This window comes from Gracilinanus agilis, chromosome 4 (genome assembly GCF_016433145.1).
Source record: "Gracilinanus agilis isolate LMUSP501 chromosome 4, AgileGrace, whole genome shotgun sequence".
Taxonomy (NCBI): domain Eukaryota; kingdom Metazoa; phylum Chordata; class Mammalia; order Didelphimorphia; family Didelphidae; genus Gracilinanus; species Gracilinanus agilis.
This window is the reverse complement of record NC_058133.1, coordinates 417,906,226-417,926,149: the sequence shown is the minus strand read 5'-3', so window position 1 is coordinate 417,926,149 and position 19,924 is coordinate 417,906,226. Positions and strand designations below refer to the sequence as shown.

General features: G+C 34.8%; 1 protein-coding gene across 2 annotated transcripts in view; it reads right to left on the bottom strand.

Moving 5' to 3' along the window:
• SCAF8 (SR-related CTD associated factor 8) overlaps positions 1-19,924 on the bottom strand; it is a 210,797-nt gene that overhangs the window by 42,732 nt on the left and 148,141 nt on the right. Inside the window, exon 21 of one of the 2 annotated variants that reach the window (XR_006506054.1) lies at positions 1,912-1,962. The exons of the other annotated variant lie outside the window; for it this stretch is intronic. The gene's annotated coding sequence lies outside the window, so the exon portion shown is untranslated. The remainder of the gene's footprint in view (positions 1-1,911; positions 1,963-19,924) is intronic. 2 annotated transcript variants of the gene reach the window in all.

Sequence of the window (19,924 nt, the reverse complement as noted above, 5' to 3'; positions counted from 1 at the left end):
GAACCAATTTTGTCCTCTCAAAAGTTGCTTAGGGTTAGGGTCAAGGCTATTGAAATATGAATTGCCCAGCATGGGAAAAGGCTAACATGCTTTTGACTCTCAGTTCCTGGGGAGTGGGGTTCGGGTTTGGAAAGTGAGCAATTGAGAAAAATAAGGGGGGAGGAAAAAAGACAGAAAATACTCAAGATCTCAGGAGGAAGAAAATTGAACAGACTTGAGTATAACCAGATAAGCCGACAAGGAAAATATTGATAGCAGAATAAAATATGACCTCCAAATCTAGTAAACAAGTTCAAGAATCTAAATATAAATACTACAAAACCAAAAAAAACCCCAAAACAATTCAATACTTGCTGAGAAAGAGGACCTTGTTGATTTTGAGGGGAACATTAGAATACAACACTCAGTCCTTCAGTGGTTCAAAAGAGAAATGAAAACTGAGAACAAAATATTTATGGCCTACATGGCAATGATTGACAGAACAGAAAACTTGAATCTGCAATGGTAAGATTCACCAAAGAAACAAAAGAGAAGATAATGGTTTGGGAATGCAAATTCACAGAAGTGAAGGATGGGGAGAGGTAGGTGGCTCTGTAGATTGAGAGCCAGGATTGGAGATGGGAGTATCTGAGTTCAAATCTGGCCACAGACAGCTCAGCTCCTAGCTAGACCCTGGGCAAGTCACTTAACCCCCCACTGCCTCATCCCTAGGACTCTTCTATCTTGGAACTAATACAAGTATTATAGAAAGGAGTGCAAAAAAAGATGAATTTTTTCAAATTAATGAATACTATTAAAGAGAAGAAGAATCTACTTGACTGAGAGAAAGAAATTAGTGGAAGAATTAAATAACCAGATAAAAGCAGGAAAGAAAAACAAATTAAAAGGCAAAACTTCAAAGAAAATGGGGTAACAAATGGGTAGAAGAAAGCATCACAGGTGAGTGAAAGCATACCAGAAAAAATAGGGCAACCTTAAAAAAAGGTTAAGCTAAAGAAATTGAAAAAGCAATACTGTATTTACAGTGGAAGGGGAAAAATAAATCATAACTTGGGGGAAGAATAATATTAGAAACAAACAGAGGAAAATATAAATGTAAATCTCATAATAAAGTGTGAATGGATTAAATAATCCAATAAAATGAAAAAGAATCACAGATTGGATAGGAAAACAAAACTCTACAATCTGTGGCTTACAGGAAAACAAATTTAAAAAACAAAAACATACACAAAATGAAACTCGAAGGATGGAAGAAAATTGAGTATGGACCAAGTGAATCCAATAAAGGAGTGTCAATCATGCTATCTGACAAAACAAAAGCACTCTAAAAGTAAAAAGGGGAAAAATGAGGAAACTATAGAATTCTGAAAGAATCATAGACAAAAACCAATATTAACAGCAAATATATGCTCCAAATCCATAGCACCCAAATTCATTAAGGAAACATAACTGAACTACAAAAATATTCATAGACAATAACACAACAGTGACAAGAAACTTCAATATCCCTCTCAGTTTTGAGTAAATCTAACAGAAAGATAAACAAATGGGAAAACACAAACAAATTATTGGAAAAATTGTAGCCAAAAGGCTTATAGTATCTTCTAAATCAAACTGTAAAGGAATAGATCTATTTCTTAGCATCACATGGAACTTTTACAAAAACTGACCATTTATTTGGGCACAGTGATATTGCAAACAAATGTAAAAAGGCAAAAATAGTAAAATTATCTTTTATAGTCTATACATAACATAATGAAATTAGTCATTGGTTCAGGGACCACAAACAAAAGACACAGAACCAAATAGAGACTTAACAAGGAAGTCCTAAGTGATGAATAGATCAAAGAACAAATCATAGAAACAATTAATAATTATGTGAAAGAAAATGATAATGATGAAACAACATACCAGAATTTCTGGGATGCAGCTAAAGCAGTCCTCAGGGGAAAAATCATATCCCTACAAACATACATTAACAAAATAGAAAAAGAGAGGATTAATGAACTGAATATACATTTTTAAAATTAGAAAGCCAACAAATGAACAAACCTAAAATAAGCACAAAAGAGGATATATTAAAAATTAGAAGAGAAATAGATAAACTGGAAACTGAAAAATAGTTCAGAGTTGGTCATGGTGGAATAAACATGTAGTCTCTGCTACTAGGGAGGCTGAGACTAACAGAACTGTTTGAGCTTAGAAGTTCTGACCCGCAATTGGACTAAACTTATGAGCTGTCTGCACTAAATCCTGATAAAATATGGTGAACCCATAGGAGTTGGAATCAGTCTGTCTAAAGAAAAGTCAGAACTGGAATAGGACACTCCCATGCCAATCAGTAGAGGCACTGTAGCCACTTTACTTCTAGCCTAGGTGATACAGAGGGAGAAGAGGAAGGATGTAAGGGGGGAAATAAGGAGGGAAATAAAGGAGGGAGGGAAGAAAAGGAAAAGGGAGGAAGGGAGGGAACTTTTAGAAGATTATATAACTTCATTCAGAACAGCTGATGCCAGGCTAATATTTCTTTTCTTGGCAAAGTTACTAGACTTAGGGAGATAGCTGGAATAACATAGAAATAATACTTTGATTTCAGTATACTATTTGTCAAAATTTCTTTATATTCTTGTGGACAAGATACAGAATTCCTGGCTTCGTGTCTGCACAGTTTGCATTAGAAACTAGTTTAATGGCTGCCCTCAAAAAATGATTATTAATTGATCAGTAACTAATAAATGGCAAGATGAAGAGAGATCTCTAGTGAAATGCCTCAAGAATCTATCCTTGGCCCTGACATTCATCACTTTTGTGTAAGGGTAGTTCTATACAAATCTCAATTACTGTCATCCCAGAAAGCCTAGCTGGATTGTTTCAGTTAACCAAGCAATCAATCAAAGTTATAAACTAGGCCCAAATAAATCCTCAATCAAAATGAAAGAGAGAAGTGCTTCAGTTACTGGATGGAAAGCAATAACCAACATAGGAAATATCTTATAATTGGTTGAGGGAAACGGCTAAGCCCTGTAGGTCATGGATAAAAGAGCAAGTAAGTTTGAGATTTTGATCATTCTGCCACTGGGGCCCCCTGAGTAGTGCTGGAATCCAGGGGCAGAAGACTCCTGAGATGAAATTGCTTTAGCAGAGGAAGAATGAGTTTGTTTCTTACTCTACTCCAATTGATCAGATTACACCTTATGACTTCAAAAGTTCTGAAGATCAGGGACTGACAGCAGTGCTTTTGTCTAGAGCTGATAGACATGCCCAATATAGTAAAATCAAAACACCAAGGAAAGGCAGCTTCCAAACTCTATAAATACACTGACTTTAAAAGGTCAGCAAAGAGCTACACCTAAAAGTTCTTGAGTACTCCAATGACCAGAAAGCTGTGAGCATACCTTTTATTTACATGTATTCTAAGGACCTTGTGTGTAAAAGGGGAAACTAACTTCTGTTGGGGGAATGGGTATTTTTGTAATAGTTGATTCTGCTATATCTGTTTAATATAGATTCTTCCTAAAAGCAAAATGAAGTTACTAGCTAATAATCAATGGGGAACACTTCATTGTAGGCTCATGAGAAGTAGAAACCCCAGTCTTTCATAGTTATCCTGAGAATCCCAAGGTAAGAAGTAATCATCCACCTTTTGGGGAATCTGACTTGCCACTCATACATGCAAGTCAAGGCAGTAAACCCTCCTAGAAAGGTGCTAATATAGTACAAAAATTGAACAGGACAGTTAATACATAAGCTGACTCCACTAAATCCACTAAAAGATCATAATAGTCTGGCAATGAAATAAAATTTAATCTAACCATATCATGACAAGGAGCAACACACTCAAAACATGATTTTTAAGAAGTTGAACACAAGCTACAAACAAACTATGACTATCAAACCATGGTCCAATAAGTTTTAAAATAATTCCTCTCAAGTTACCTTTGTAAGATATAAGATGCTAGAATACTGATATTCTCATAAGTATTTATCTTCTTTGTAACAGATACTTGATAACCAAAATGATCTCTAATGAATGGAATCTGAAGCAGTGTAAGAAATAGATGGGGGTAGGAGGAAGGAAACAGCCCAAACATTTATAGATCATCACTGCTGGTGCTTAAACTGATTAATTCACCCAAGAATCCTAAAGGAAAGTTTACCATGAATCTACTCAAATTCAGATTCTTCCAGATGTGCTCCTACTATTTGGTAATTCAGTTAAAAACTTTCTAGTCACATGCAGAAAACTCTATTGGGGTAGGAGGTGGGTGGAGAGAAGAATAATCCTTAACTCTAAGAGTTAACATAGTGAAAACCATGTTCTATAATACCTATATCTCATCACATTCAGGGCTATATTAGCCTGACTTTCTTAAGCACACAGTGACCTCTATTGGTAGAAAAGGAGAAGCCACAAAATCCAAATTTTCCCACAGCATCAATTTTCATTTTCTCATTTGTTTTGAGAAACCATGTCAAGAAACTACAAAATGTATTTAAACTGCATTACAAAATTCCTCCTTTTCTGCCATCAGATTCTGTTATATCTGTAGATCTGAAAAACACCACACAGAAAATGCCACAAAATAAGAATATACTAGAAATGAACTCAGCAGCTAATGTTGGTGATTTGTTTTAAATATGCTGAAAGAACACAATTTTAAAGGCACTTCCAAGAAGTAAAATAAAAATATATAACTACAAGAAAAACTCATACCACACGACAATTTTATTTTAATGACCCGTTAACAATCTGAGAAGCTGCTTAAAGGAACAAAAAAACAACAACAACAAAAAAAGCATTTTTCAGCATTATGTTACTATATAAGCCTTATCTAATCTATGAAATGCATTTAACAGTTCTGGCCTCATTTCTAGGTCCTGGAGAGGTAAGGAATCATGTAGTTGGACTCAGGCTAGTTTGGAATTATGGAAGCTATTCTGATTGGGTTCTAAAATATATGCATTTCTTCCAATTGTATACCCAAAGCTGTTGACTACCTGGTGCAAAATACCAACTCAGGTCAAAAACATATTCCAGGGGGCAGCTGGGTAGCTCAGTGGAGTGAGAGTCAGGCCTAGAGACGGGAGGTCCTAGGTTCAAACCCGGCCTCAGCCACTTCCCAGCTGTGTGACCCTGGGCAAGTCACTTGACCCCCATTGCCCACCCTTACCAATCTTCCACCTGTGAGACAATGCACCGAAGTACAAGGGTTTATAAAAAAAAAAAAAAAAAAAAAAAAATTCCAGGAACTATACTAGATACAAAAAAATAGGAAGTCAGATGTGAAGAGATTCTGTTCTTAAGTTTATAACTGAATAGGCAGAAGGAATCACATCGAGATGGCCAAGATGCCTACGCTTTACTCCAGATCAAAGGAAACACTGTGACCATTCTTCAGTTTAGAAATGTATTTCTGTGGGTCAGCCAGAATCAAGTCATCTGCTCATTAAGGGGAGATAAATTATTTTCAAGGACATTTGGGACATAGCTAATGGGCAGATTTAAAAGCACACACAAATCCTCCTGGAGTAGCATAGCTGGCTAAGGTTAAATGGGTAGGGGCAAAATATGATTGCATATGAAACAATAGGTTGGCTATTTGGAGATACACCCTAAGAATATGATTGATAGACAAGGTTAGGGTAGAGTTTCATTATTTTAAAATGGAGTCTGATTGTAATGTAACAGTATTTGAGGGTCTACCTGTTACAATAAATGATCGTAGAAAACTTATTAAGAAAAACACTAGAGATTAATGACTAATTTGGTCTTTGAAAATTACTAAAATTATCTGAAGGGGGGAAAGTCTGGCAATGCTTAAATTTATACATCATTTTATGTTTAACAAAATGCATTCGTAACAACAACTCTGACAGTAATATAAGTATTACTAAAGCTATTTGAGAGATGAGGAAAGTGAGAGGATAAGAATTAGAAACATGTTAATTTCTGGGTGGTTCTACTGTATTATGTGACATAACTATGAGGGAATCCTATAATGCTGTGGCAGGACTAAATTCTAGGCTATTTATTTTCTATCAATTATTACTAAATATAGGTACATGTTAACTGCTTTGGTGAATATAACCTCATGGTGATAGTCAGCACTTTGAAAAAATGCTATAAATGGATGACAGTCCAAACAAAGTTATGGCACATTTCTCTTTAAAATTCACAACTTTAAAACAAGATCTCTTTATGTTATATTAATAGTGATATTCTAAAATGATGGTAAGGATATAATTATGCTAAGTATTAAACCTATAATGATAGATGAGAGGCAGCATGGAGTTGTTTATAGAGTTGGCAAGAGAATTGGGAAGGCTGGGAAACAAGTCTATCCTCTGGCAAATATTCGTTCATTCAAAAACATTTGTTAAGCTTTTACCATGTGCCAGGCATTGTGCTAAGTGCTGGGGATACAAAAAAGAGGTAAAAGACAGCCCCTCCCCTTCAGGAACTTACAAACTAATAGAGCTTACCTTTCAGGACCCCAGACAACTCTGAAGCTCTAACTTAGCAAGGAGCTGTGTTAAATAAGGAACTTTATCACCCAGAATTTCCCTAAAACACTGAAATCAAAGGGCTAATCCTTTTCCCTGTACAGCTTTAGAAGCCAAGTTTGCAGAGCTTTTATATATATCAGTGGTTCCCAAACTTTTTTGGCCTACCACCCCCCTTTCCAGAAAAAATATGGAAATTATTTTTTTTAAATTTTTAATATCAATTAATAGGAAAGATAAATGCACCTGTGGCCATCACCGCTTCCTGGATCGCTACAGCTCCTAACAGGGGGCGGTAGTGCCCACTTTGGGAATCACTGATATATATCATTTCATTTGTTCCTCACAAAAAAAAATCAGGTATTACTACCTCAATTTTACAGATGGTCAAACTGATCACAGTCACATAGCCAGATTCCCAAAATGAGGTTTCTTTTGATGCCAAATTCAATGCTCCTTTCTATCACATCCTATGCTCCTCTTCTCAAAAATGACTAATGCTGAACTCCTACATAAATGATAAAAATATTACTTGAAAATGTGAAAATATGGCATGCAATTATCGAAATATTATATATCATGTTTCTCTGCTTGGAGGATCATACTCCCTCAATACCGAGATATTATTTCGTAGACCACAGAACCAATTTACTTCAAGGTAGTCACAATGTCTTGAAAGAATTAAGGCTTTTTCAAAATAGTTACCAAAGTATAAATGATATTTTAAAAAAAAGAAGATGATGAGAAAACACCAAAGTCTTAAAGGCAGTCTGTCCATTTCTTAAGGAGAATTTAAGCTCTTTGAGGTTGAGGATTGTTTTTCATTTTGTCTTTGTATTCCCAGCGCCTAATACTATGACTAACAATTAAAAGGTGCTTAATAAATACATATGTTGTGAGAATTTGTTTCTCTTAGAAAAGCATACTTATTATAATTTATTACATATTTTAAAAATATTGAGATTGTATTAAAGAAAATCATTTCCAAGTAAGTGATTGTCATTAAGGTATTTAAAAACATACTGGGGCATCTAGGTGGCTCAATGGATAGAAAGCCAGGCCTGGAGATCAAATATGGCCTAAAATACTTCCTAGCTGTATGACCCTGGGCAAGTCACTTAATCTCAATTGCCTAACCCTTACAGCTCTTCTGCCTTCAAACTGGAACCAATACTTTGGTCAATTCTAAGACAAAAGGTATGGGTTTGGAAAAATAAACATCCTGGAAGAAGTAAGGGGGAAAAAGGTAAGAAAATAAAGAGAAAATCTAAATGAGTGGAACAGAGATGGATTATATAGTATTCTTCCATCATACCCTTTTTACCCATTCTCTACTACTTACCACTCAGAGAAAATCAGTCATACTGTGATCAGAGATGAAGCCTGCAGGTTTATTGGTAGAAGGAACTCCTGGGTGGGGGACCTCTATCAATGCAGGTCTGTAGTTTCTCTGAAACTTAGCTATCTAGGATTGCCTAGAGCAATGGGAGGTTCTTGCCTAGGGTCACACAGGCAGCATACAAACTCAGGTTTTCCTGGTCTATAAGTCTCTCACACCAAAGGGCTCTTGGAAATTTCCATTATTTCTTAGTTTAAAACATTTTAAAAGCTCACCAAGTTGGCAGTTTTCTACAGGTTGTTGCATTATTCAGAGTTTTTCAGATGTATTTTGTTTTTTACCTTGTCTGCCTAAAAATATGGTGTCTGTTTCTTTGATCAAAGCAGTCCTGTAAAGGTCAATTCTTAGGACTTAGGCTTTGAGCAAAAACTACTTGCTTCTTCCCCTGAAAAAGCTTGAATTCCATAAATTTAAAATATCTTGTCAATTGTATATATTGATTATTAATTATCAAGGGGCTAACTAACCTACTATTTTAGCCTTTCAAAAGAAGAATCCTCGAGAGGATTATAGTTACCCAAGGGCAAACATGGTGGGGAATAATATAAATGCACAACTGTCTAGGTATACACAGTCATGCACCTTTGTTCTAAAAGAAAAATCATTTAAAAACATTTTACTGTTAAAACACCTGTTTTTTATTTCATGGCAACCTGAGGCATCCTAATTCCACAGTTATGGATCTGTAGTAGGTCAAGAAGTAAAAGTGATTTAAAAAAATAGTTCTGGTTATATAATACAGTGTTATGTTTAGAAAAACATTTTAGTTTTTAAAATGTAAAACTAATCCTCAAATTCTGAAAATTGAGAAGGATTTTTTAATTCTTGACTTTCTAGAAGCAGGACATAATTAAAGCTGTTATTCTATATTCTCCTAACTAGGAATCCCTTTTTTGAAAAATTCCAATTTCTTGTGAAATAAATCTTCAAATTAGAAATCAGTATGTGTCAAATCTTGAATGAAGAGGCTAGGTCTAGGTCCCACTAAGAAGTTGTTTTTAATGGGTTCTGATATTTCAGGACTAAATATATATATATATTTCCCTTCTAAGTGCTCTTAGAAAAAAATAAAGGAAGCTAGAGATATTCACTACTGTTTGCCACCAGGATTTTGTGCTTGGATTCACTCCCTTCTTATCTCCAACTCAAAGAACCTTCCTTTTTCTTTAAGACCTTGCTTAAGCACCACTTTTTACATGAATCCTTTCATATTCCCAACTCAATTGCTAGTGCCCTACCTCTCAAACTGCCTTGTATTTAACCATACTGCATTTTATTCTCTTTATGCTTATTCTGCATATACTTTTCCCATTCCTTCCATTAAAATGTAAGTTCTATGTTAAGAGAGATTGATTCATTTATTGCATTTTTATCCCTAACACCTGGTATAGTGCATGATTGCTAATTTTTTACTAAACCACCTATCTCATACCTACTCACTTATTCCAATATCTCCCACTCATGAGAATATACAAGAAGTTAAATAACTTGTCCAAGCCTACAAATCTAGTTAATGGCAGAGTTTAAACTAGAGTCTCTAATTAGAGTTTCTAGATGCCTAGTCCAGCAATTAACCAACTATTAAGCACCTATAAATGTCAGGAACTGGGGACAGAAAAACTTTTTTTTGATAGGAAAACTTTTACCATATACATGTAGAAACTTCCCCAAACTAATATTAAAAACAAAAAATAAACCTAGCTTTTAAATAAACTTTATAGGCTTAAATTAAATTCATTTAATACAAATAATATAATTTAAGACTAAGAAGACAAATGACTGTGTCCATTTCCTATTCTATTCAATTTTAGAAACATTTGTTAAGTGGCTACTATGTGACAGTCTCTCCAATGAATCCAAGGAATACAGAAGCAAAATATCTGTCCTCGAGAAGCTTAAGTTACTGGAACAACTCTCTAATGAAAATGGGGTAGGCGAAGGAGACGGGAGTTGTTACAGAAGGAAAATGATTATTTCCCAACATATGACCAGGAATCCTCAGGTTTCCAAACCTATACTTGAGAAGGGAAGTAAATGTTTCACTTTGAAACTAGTACCTTTTCGTGTTTACTGAGCATGCCTAGCTAGAAGGTTAGGATTGCAAAGGAGTCCAATCTATCTTTGGTACAAGAGAGGTTCAGGCCACTAGTATAGTAAAAATCCTTCATTCTGATCCCCCTGGACTACAGCAATAGGTTTTCCTAGGTTTTCCCACCTCTCTCCCTTATTAATAAAAATCCTTCTCATATAAAGATCTGATCATATAAAGCATTTGAGAGGATGGAAGGATTTTATTCTTTGTATTTGTATTCTCAGTATAAAGTGACACCCTGTAGATGTTTAATAAACACTTGGTTTGTAGATCAATGATTATTCTGCTATAAAATCTCCAAGATTTCCCTATTATTTACAAAATAAAATTCAAACTTCTTTTCCCGATATTCAAGGCTCTCCACAATCTGGTGCTTGGCTTTCTAGAAATTACATTTTACTCCTATCTTTGTACTTTATACTTAAATCAAACCGAATTATGCCCTCTCCTCTGAATAAGTCCTGTCATTTCTCCCTCTGCCCTTTGCTCAGAATTTCTATCCATTCTTTAACGCCCAACTCAAATGTTACCTCTTCCATAACACTTCATTTGATCTTTTTAGAGGACCTTCCCTACACAGCACTTTATTTTGCAACTCTCTAAAGTATTATCTTGTATATAATATTCCCTTCCCATTCCCTTCCTAGACTAAGCTCCTAAGGGGCAGGAACAATGTCCCAACTAAAATGTAGATGTTCCTCAGAAATAGTTCCTGGTGCTCTGCACAGAAGAGATATTTCCTTAATATCTGCTGAATGAGTAAATGCAATGGCTCAGCCAGTCCTGTGACTATGGACCTTCCATCCAGGGCCACCTGGTGCTTTAAGTAGATCAAGATAGTGCTGGTGGATTAGACTGAATATCAGAAATGTAGAATGATAGCATTAGAAGGAATGTTGGGTGTCACCTAGTTCAATCTCTTATTTTAACAATGAAGAAATGAGGGCCTGGAAAAGTTAAGTAAGTTGGCGAAGCCCATAAATCTAATTAATGGTAGAGTCCTTGGCTGCCTACTTCAGCAATCTACCAAGTATTTATTAAGCATCTCTAAGTACCAGGAACTGGGATAGAATGAAATGAATAAAACTCCTTACTGGGATGTGTGCTGGGAAAGGAAAGAGTTAAAGAGAAGGAACTGAATGTGGAAGAAGAGTTAATAACCAGGGCAGTTATGAAGTAGCACTTAAACTAAGTCTGGAAGGGAGCTAAGGAATCCAGGAGGTAGAGGTGAAGAGGGCTAACAGCCTGAGCACAAAGAGGTAAGAAATAAATGCCTTATGTATGAAATAGTAAGTAGGACAGTTTAGCTATTCATGGAAAGGAGTATTTCAACATTAGTCCCAAAAGACAAATCGTGAAGGATTTAGGAGCTTCATAAGCAGGAGAGGAGTGACACGATCAGCTCTGTAAGAATAATTTCTCAGCTTGGTGAAATATGGATATAACAGAGAAAAGGGAAATGTGGAGAAAAGTAATACAGTATTAGAGTATTTCAGGTAGTAGATAATGAGGTCCTAAAGTAGGATGATGACCATAAGAGTTGAGAGAGGAAAATATGCTGTGGAGATAAGAATTTGATGATCAACAAGTGACTGGATATTGGCAGGTAAAGCATGACTTCAAGGTTCTAAAGTTAGAAGAGAAGAAGGATGTTGAAAGCCTCAACAAAAGATGGGAAGTTAGGAAGAGAGGCTGTGAGGCTGATTGGCCATTTTGAAACCCTTAATACAGTCATCATGTAAAATGCCAGGAAGAATGAATCAAAAGCCAGAATTCAGGTTGCCAGGAGAAACATCGGCAATCTCAGATAGGATTGCAGGAAGTGAAGAATTAAGAAACCTCTTGATGTGGGTGAAAGAAGACAGTGTTAAAGTCAGCTTGAAACTTAAAGTTAAAAAAAAAAAAACAAACATGATGGCAACTGGTCCCAGGAAAGCAGTGTTACATTTTATATTCTTGGACTCGAAGACCACTACAGATGGCAACTCGGGCCATGAAATTAAAAGACAATTGCTCCTTGGAAGAAAAGCCATAGCAAATCTTAATAACATACTAAAAAGCAGACATGACCTTGTTGACAAGTCTGTATTAGTCAAAGCTATTGTTCTGCCAATAGTAAAGCATGGTAGTAAGAACTGGACTATAAGGAAAGCTTATAGTCTGCAGAATTGATGACTTCAAATTATGGTGCTGAAGAAGACTTTTGAGAAGCCCTTGGATAGCAAAGAGATCAAATCAGTCAATATTTAAAGAAATAAACTTGGACTATTCATTGAAAGGACAAACACTAAAGATGAAGCTTAAATACTTTGGTCACATTATCAGAAGAGAACCCACTGGAAAAAGGCCACGATGTTGGAAAGATTAAGGGCAAAAGGAGACTAGGATAGCAGAGGATGAGATGAATCAGGAGTGTCATGGAAGCAACGAGCAAAAGCTTGGACAGACTTTCAGAGTGTGTGGAGGAAATGGCATGCTGAATGAACAACAAACTGACCATCACTTCCTTCAGGTACATGCATACGGTGCCTGACACTGTTGATTGATTCCTTGAAAACACACAGAGTAAGTCATTACAGGGGACAGTCAGTTCTGTAAGAAGCAATGTTATGAAAAGGCAAATAGCTAAATGGGTGAAGTTTCACAATTTTACAGTGGGAGTTTTATTATGTATCAGTGGTGCTACTGCAAAATGACACTATCTAGGGTAATCTTATATAGGATGCTTCTGAATCTAGTCTTGGTTAGTGGCAATATTTTTTTTTTTAACCTAAGACTTCCTACTCTTGTAAAGTATTCCTTTCAATCACAGTGCATTTAAGTATGACACCTATACCATTTTATGAGTTGTAGTGGGCTACTTTTTGTTCAATGAGTTATAAATTTTATATTTAACAACTGACTGGAACAAAAATGTAAACATGACAAACTTTTAAGTTTAATCTGCATTGTTAACATTTTCCCCATCCCTTTAAGACAAAAAAAATCAACAAAACAATAAAAGTGATCATTTTCAGCATTTTATGAGTTCTCAGGTAAGGTAAATGTTTATACTGAGAAATTAACAATCAGCTCTCCTGGCTAATACTAACCAATTTGAGCACAAAGTTATTTATGTATATACTTCAGGCACAGATTATAAACCTGGGACCTGTGGAGTGGTTTAAAATATTTCCTTTGTAATTTCAAATATTTTCTTTTGTGCATTTAAAAAATTATTCTGAGAAATAGTCCATAGGCTATACCAGACTGCCAGAGAGCCATGACATGAAAAAGTTAAGAAACCCTTACTTAAGGAGATAATTAAAATGCATCCATGAGGAATTGTGACCTGGGTAAAAATTAAAAACTTCTGCATTATGATGGATCAGATCTTGAGACATGAAAATATTAATTACAAAATTACTTTTTAATAAAAGCATCTGTTTTTAACCAGTGAAAATGGTGCATGCATGCATACACTTAAGTACACTACCACTAATAAACAACTAACTTAGTGGTAAGAAATGATATCATTACTAGATAAAATAAACTCTGTTCAGTAAATATATTGCTCATAATGGAAACAATGAATCAACTCTGGATGACCTGCAAAGCCATTTTAGTTGGCTGTGATGCTCATCCTTTTAGTGAACAGTCTGCTCCTGTTCAAATTGTCATTCTCATTGCTTAAAGGTCAATTAGAATGTGCATAATTAAATTGCTTCCTTTCCTACTGGTATCATTGCTCTTCACACAGATTACAGAAAATAGGTTCTAATTTAGAATGGCTGTCAGAGTAAATGCAAATTAGAAGAACCAAAGTCTTGTGCCTTGTGATTTGGGAACTCAGGATGGAAGATAACATAATCTGTGTCTAAGCAGGAAAATGAAGGATTTAGGATCTATTCCTGGCTCCAACTATAAACAGAGAAATTATATTCAAGTCATTTAACTACTAAGTACTTGGATTTGTTTGTTGGTCAAATGAATTAAAACATGCTATTAAATTTAATCATTTTAAACAAGGTGTTATTAACTTGAAGTTGGTGAACCTATTTTTAAAGATACTTTAATAAATATTTCAAAACTATTTTCTTGAAATCTTACATATTCTATTTTATACATTTAAAAACAGTGCTTTGAGAAGGGTTTCACTCAACTGCCAAAGGGATGCATGACAAAAATTATGAATAACCTGTTTTAAACAAAAGCCACTGAAAAATAAAGTATTATCCCAGAAAAGTGTACTATAACATAAAGCCTTACAAAGACCCACTTTCTATCCCCATGTACTTTGCATGCAACTAATTTGTATAATTTATTTTAATTAGTATGGATCCTCAGATATAGGAGGAAAATTAGATTTAATTCAACTCTTAAAAGTTTATAAAATATTTTGTTTAAAATTGTGCACCCAAAAAGAGATATGTGAAGATACTTCTCACTCCGTTTTCAAAAGTGAGAGGAACCTTAGTTTGACATGTTGCATGTATTTTCTGCTTTTTTAAAAATTTATTGACTTTGTTGGGGGGGGGGTTCCTCTTCTTCTTCCTTTTTTTCTTCTTTTTTTCCTCTTTGAAAGTATCGTTAAATGGGATGGCTTTCTGAGAGAATGAAGAGGGAGATATACTGGGAGAAAATCATGTAATATGAAAAATAAAATACATCAATAGAAATGTTTTAAAAAACTAAAATAAAACTAATTGTTCATGTTACAGTGATTCCTACATAGTTGTCCCTTCAAAAATAATTGCTTTCTCTATAGCCCAACAAGAGACAGTAGCAATGGTCATTTATGAAGAATAATTATCATTAGTAAAATGTCCAATCTCCTTTGGAATGTTTAGGCATATATAAATTACCTCTTATGACATGGCTTCCTGGAATGGGCCCAGGAGGTGCTTGGAGTTCATTAGATAGTGAAACCTAACAGGGTGTTTTAATAACGCTCTCCTGGGGTGAGGAGTGGGAACCATTCATTATAGGTGGTCTTCCTGATACAGACAAAGGACAGTGTGTGAATATGGGATCTCTTCCATACTACGAACAGAGTTGGCCACATTGCCCAAAACATCAATCCTCCTGCCACCAAAGCATCACTCCTTTAGGTCTTAAAAGTTTGTTTGTTTGTTTTTGTTTTGCCTTTACAGGTAACTTATTTAAAAGGAAATGAATCCTTTAGCCCCTGTCAGTCAACACTCTAGTGAGGATTATTTGGAATAGGGCAAAGGACAGGCACCTGTGGGAAGAAAGGGAAATCTATTGGGGCAGTAAAAGCATGGCATCTTCATCTACTTTCACAGATTTGGTTAAGCTGGACACTATGTGTAGTAGACACAAAAAGGGAGTAACCAAGTAGAAGGATACAGCTAGTCCCATCTCATTTCTCTCCCAAGCAGTCAGATTCATCATGTCCAGAACACGGTCTTTATAGCATCCTCATGCTCAAAATTTAAATGGGGAGGGGGAAGCTGGGTAGCTCAGTGGATTGAGAGCCAGGCCTAGAGACAGGAGGTCCTAGGTTCAAATCTGGCCTCAGATACTTCCCAGCTGTGTTACCCTGGGCAAGTCACTTGACCCCCATTGCCCACCCTTACCACTCTTCCGCCTTGGAGCCAATACTCAGTATTGATTCCAAAACGGAAGGTATGGGTTTAAAAAAAAATTAAATGGGGAATTTTCAGACAATCACAGAACTTTCAGAGTTGGAAGGACCTCTGTACTCATCTAAAATACTCCAAAGAATCCTTCTCTTTCTTGTAGACATATTCAAGAACCACCTGACAAAGGAAGTTTTCCCTGATCCTCTCCATCTGCTAGTGTCCTCGCTCTCTACTTGGTATTTGTTTATATATGACTACCATCTTCCCTGAGAGATCCCAAGTTGCTTAAGAGTAGGGATCATCTCATTCTTTGCTTTGGTATCCACAGTGCTTAGCATAATGCCTGGCACAGAGCAGCTCTTATCTGAATGGATGTTTTTTGACTGACTAATCTAATCCAACAGTCCACTCTATCACATTCCTGAGAAAGTGGTCCTACAGTGTCTGCTTGAAGGCATCCATTGAGGGGAATATCTCATTATCTACCTCAGCAGTTCATTCCATCTTTGCATGATATGTATGACTTGAGTTGGAAAACAAACTACGCCAATCATGTTTAAAAGCAACAACTGTATATCAGTATTAGTGACATTGAAGAAGACCTAAAGGAAGACCCACACCACAGTGGACACACTGATACTTTGTGGGATGCTCTGGAACATGAACAAGAATCAAAACGAATGAGAAGATACAATTAAATTGTGATCCTCAGTAACTGAAGAATTCAGTTAAAGCATATAGTAAATGGCTGGTTGCTAATTTTTTTAAGGTAATTTTCTTGAGCCAGACTGGATCACTCCCTCTTTCCCATTCCTGTCCTGAGCTCTCCCTTATATTCTATGCTTATATTCTAAACCTGGAACATTCTGTCCTCTAAGCCCTCTACGGCAAACCTAATATTTCTCTCACAGGACAGGCCTTCAAACACACAAGAGTTATCACATTCCTCCCAAATTCTCTCTTCTACAGATTGCTCATTCCCAATGAATCCCTGTATGATAGGGTCTTTAGTCCTTTCACCATCCTGATATCCTGTTTATAAAGACATGTTCCAACTTATCAATCAATGTCTTTCCTAAAATGTGATGTTTGGAAGTGAACCCAAAGCTCTAGATGCAGTTTGACCTGGGGAGCATAAAGAAGAACCGTCTCTGTGACTTTTCTAAATACATCTTCCCTCTGAATCTAACTCAGGGGAGCATTAACTCCCTTAATTTAATTAATTAAGCATTTTAACTGCTATGCCACATTCTTTTGAGTTTTCAGTTGACTAAAACCTCCAGAATGCTCTAATTGTGCTTTTCCCATCTTCTATATTTGAAGCTGATTTTTTAACAGAAGCATAGAAATTAAATTTATCTCCATTAACTTAATCTGATTTAATTTGCCATTGTAGACTATTGAGATTTTTCTTAATCCTGACTTCTATCATCTAACCTGTTGGTTATTTTTCTGAGCTTTACAAGCATGCCTTCACCCAAGTAATTGGTAAAAATATTTAAGTAAACATTCTCTAAAACTTCTCATATGCTAACCATTTTCCTCCTCAGATCTAATATATTTTTGTACTCCTAATATATATTTAGTACATTATTATGCACTTATAATTTATTATATATCTACCTATACTTATAACATATTAATACATTATTATGTACTTCTAATTTATTATCTATATCTACTTATCTATCGAATCTTCACCCACTCAACTGTAAGCACTAAAAGGAAGACTTTTTATTGTAGCCAGACTTTGTTTTCTCAATACTTAGCATAATGTTCTGTATTCCATATAAACCCAATGTTTACTAAATAAATGCAAACATCTAGATACTTCATTTCTTATCTGCATAAGTACATACATGTATAAATAAACCACCAACTAGACAACAGATAGACACACTATAAGCATTTCTGAAAGAAAATGTATTCTATTATTGGTCAATATTTATTTGCAATGAAGGTAATATGTTAATAAATATCTGTCTCTAAGTAGTTATGTGGCCTTTGGCAAGTCATACTCAGAAACAATTCTTCATTTATAAAATGAGATGGCTGGATTATATAATATCTAAGATCCTTTTTCCAGATTTAAAATTGTGTGATTCTATTTTCAAGAGATGAATGGATAGCTGATAATTTCCTTTTACAAGGTTTTTTTTCTCACTTACAGTGTTAAACCAATATGAATTTCTTCACAGAAACAACATCTAAATTAAAGTTGATGGTTCTTGCCTAAGGGCCTTTTATCTTATTTTTAGGGGAAATGACCACAAACACCATATTTTAATCAATTATTTAATCAACTGTGAATAATCTATCAGCACCTTATACAGTATAAATTTAAGGTATACATAAATCAAATAGAGCAAAATAATAAGTTAACTATATTAAGTTTTAATATAACAGTGTCATAATGTTCCTTACAAAAATCTTATCTTACACCTTTATAATTTAATTTAGACCTGAATTTTCTGCAATAAGTCAGAAGTTAAAGACCTTCATTAGGTCTTAGAATTAAAAAATGCTTATTTGAGAAATTCTTACTAACATCCTATAGATATAAAAAGACTATTTGGCAACTTTCCAGAAAGTTAATCAGGGGTGTTTGTTTTGCTATTTTTCTCTGCTTATTTTAAGCTCCCTTCATGGAACATAAGCATTAGAGATCAAGTTGTTATGGGTTTGGTTTTTTTTTGCTACAAATAAGGTTAAGGTCAAGATCTATATACTCAAAATTGGCCAATGACATATATTTGTTTGGCTTGCCATAAGGAAATAGCATAAATACTACTATAGTACAACTTAAGGACAAATTTCTGTGAGATTAAGGATTGCTTAAAGAAAAGTTAGAAAAACTAGTCTTTTCTGAGAGTTCCTTAGGATAGATCAAATAATCTCTGAGATATACAGAAGATACAGTCATTCAAAACCAATTTGATTTTACATTAATAATCAAGACAGTTCTCTGGAAATACTTAGGGAACTGGTAAAATATTTAAAAGATATTTTTCCTTTAAAAAGAAGGAATGGTGTCTGAAAGTATTTTTCTGAATTTTTACATTTTCAAATTTCTTTATCTTATCATTAAAAATCCTTTTTAAAACATTAAATAAGAAATAAGAGTTTAAGTTAGTTAGCAAATCCAGATTTTTTCCTACAAAGAAACTGCTGTATGGTTTAATATAAACAAGTTAAACCTGCAAAACCAATGTCCTGAAAAGAGCTAAAGATGATATTTACTATTATTTTTCAAACGTATATGAAGGAGAAGGAAAATTGGCAATATGCATATACATATATACGTACAATACCTACATATGCATATGCAAACACACAGAATCAGTCTTTAAGAATTAAGTTAATTAAAACTGGATTTGGGGCACATACTAGGAACTTAATTTATTAAGTATGTCAACACAAACTTTCTTTTTAAAAAATTCAAAGCTTTTCAAAGAATGCTTTAAAGATAATTTTCAATAATTATGTACAAATGATTGCCTCAGAAAGCACATGCTTGTTCTCAATTTAAGTGCCTCCTAAATTTCTTATTTTTGTTCTTTCAGTCTGGATTGAAACTTTAAAGAAGAGGTCCACAAACTTTTGGTTTCATGAACTCCTTTGTCAGCCTAGTCAATTGGCATTTTAAAAATTAAGCAGCTACTATAATCCAGGCATGTTGCTAACTACTAGGGATGCAGGAAAGGCAAAAAATTCTACACTCAAGAAGTCTAATTTAGTGATACCTGTGAACCCTTTCCCAAAATGTTAATGCACAAAATAAAACACTTGGGATTCCAGATGGAACCAAAAAGTTCACAGACTGTAGCTTAAAAACTCATGTCTTAGAGTATCTTTAACTCTTCCTTTTCTCTTACCATCACAGGACACATAAGACCATAGGTTAGTGAGGAAGTCCTATCACTATTATTTCACCAATTTTCTTTACTGATTCCTTCTCTTTCTTTTCTAACTGCTACCACCATTGTCCAGTTTCCTCATTACTTCTTGCATAGTCTTCTGTAACAGTCTCTCAACTACTTTCCCTCCCTCCAAATTCTCACCTATTCATTCATACCACTGTCTGAATTATCTTTCTGGTATAGTTGAGTCTCCTACTATAAAATCTTCAGTGTTTCAGAATTTACTAAGTAAAATAGACTGTTTAAGCATGACGTTCAAAAGACTATTATTATCTAACTTTGGAAACTACTGAATAGCAAAAACTAGGACAAAAAGAACAAATCGGTAAACCTTATTTTAAAATATAAAATCTTTTATTTCAACCTTTATATCTATTTCCAACCATCAGCACAAGCATCTACCTAGTTTAAAAACTTAGTACTT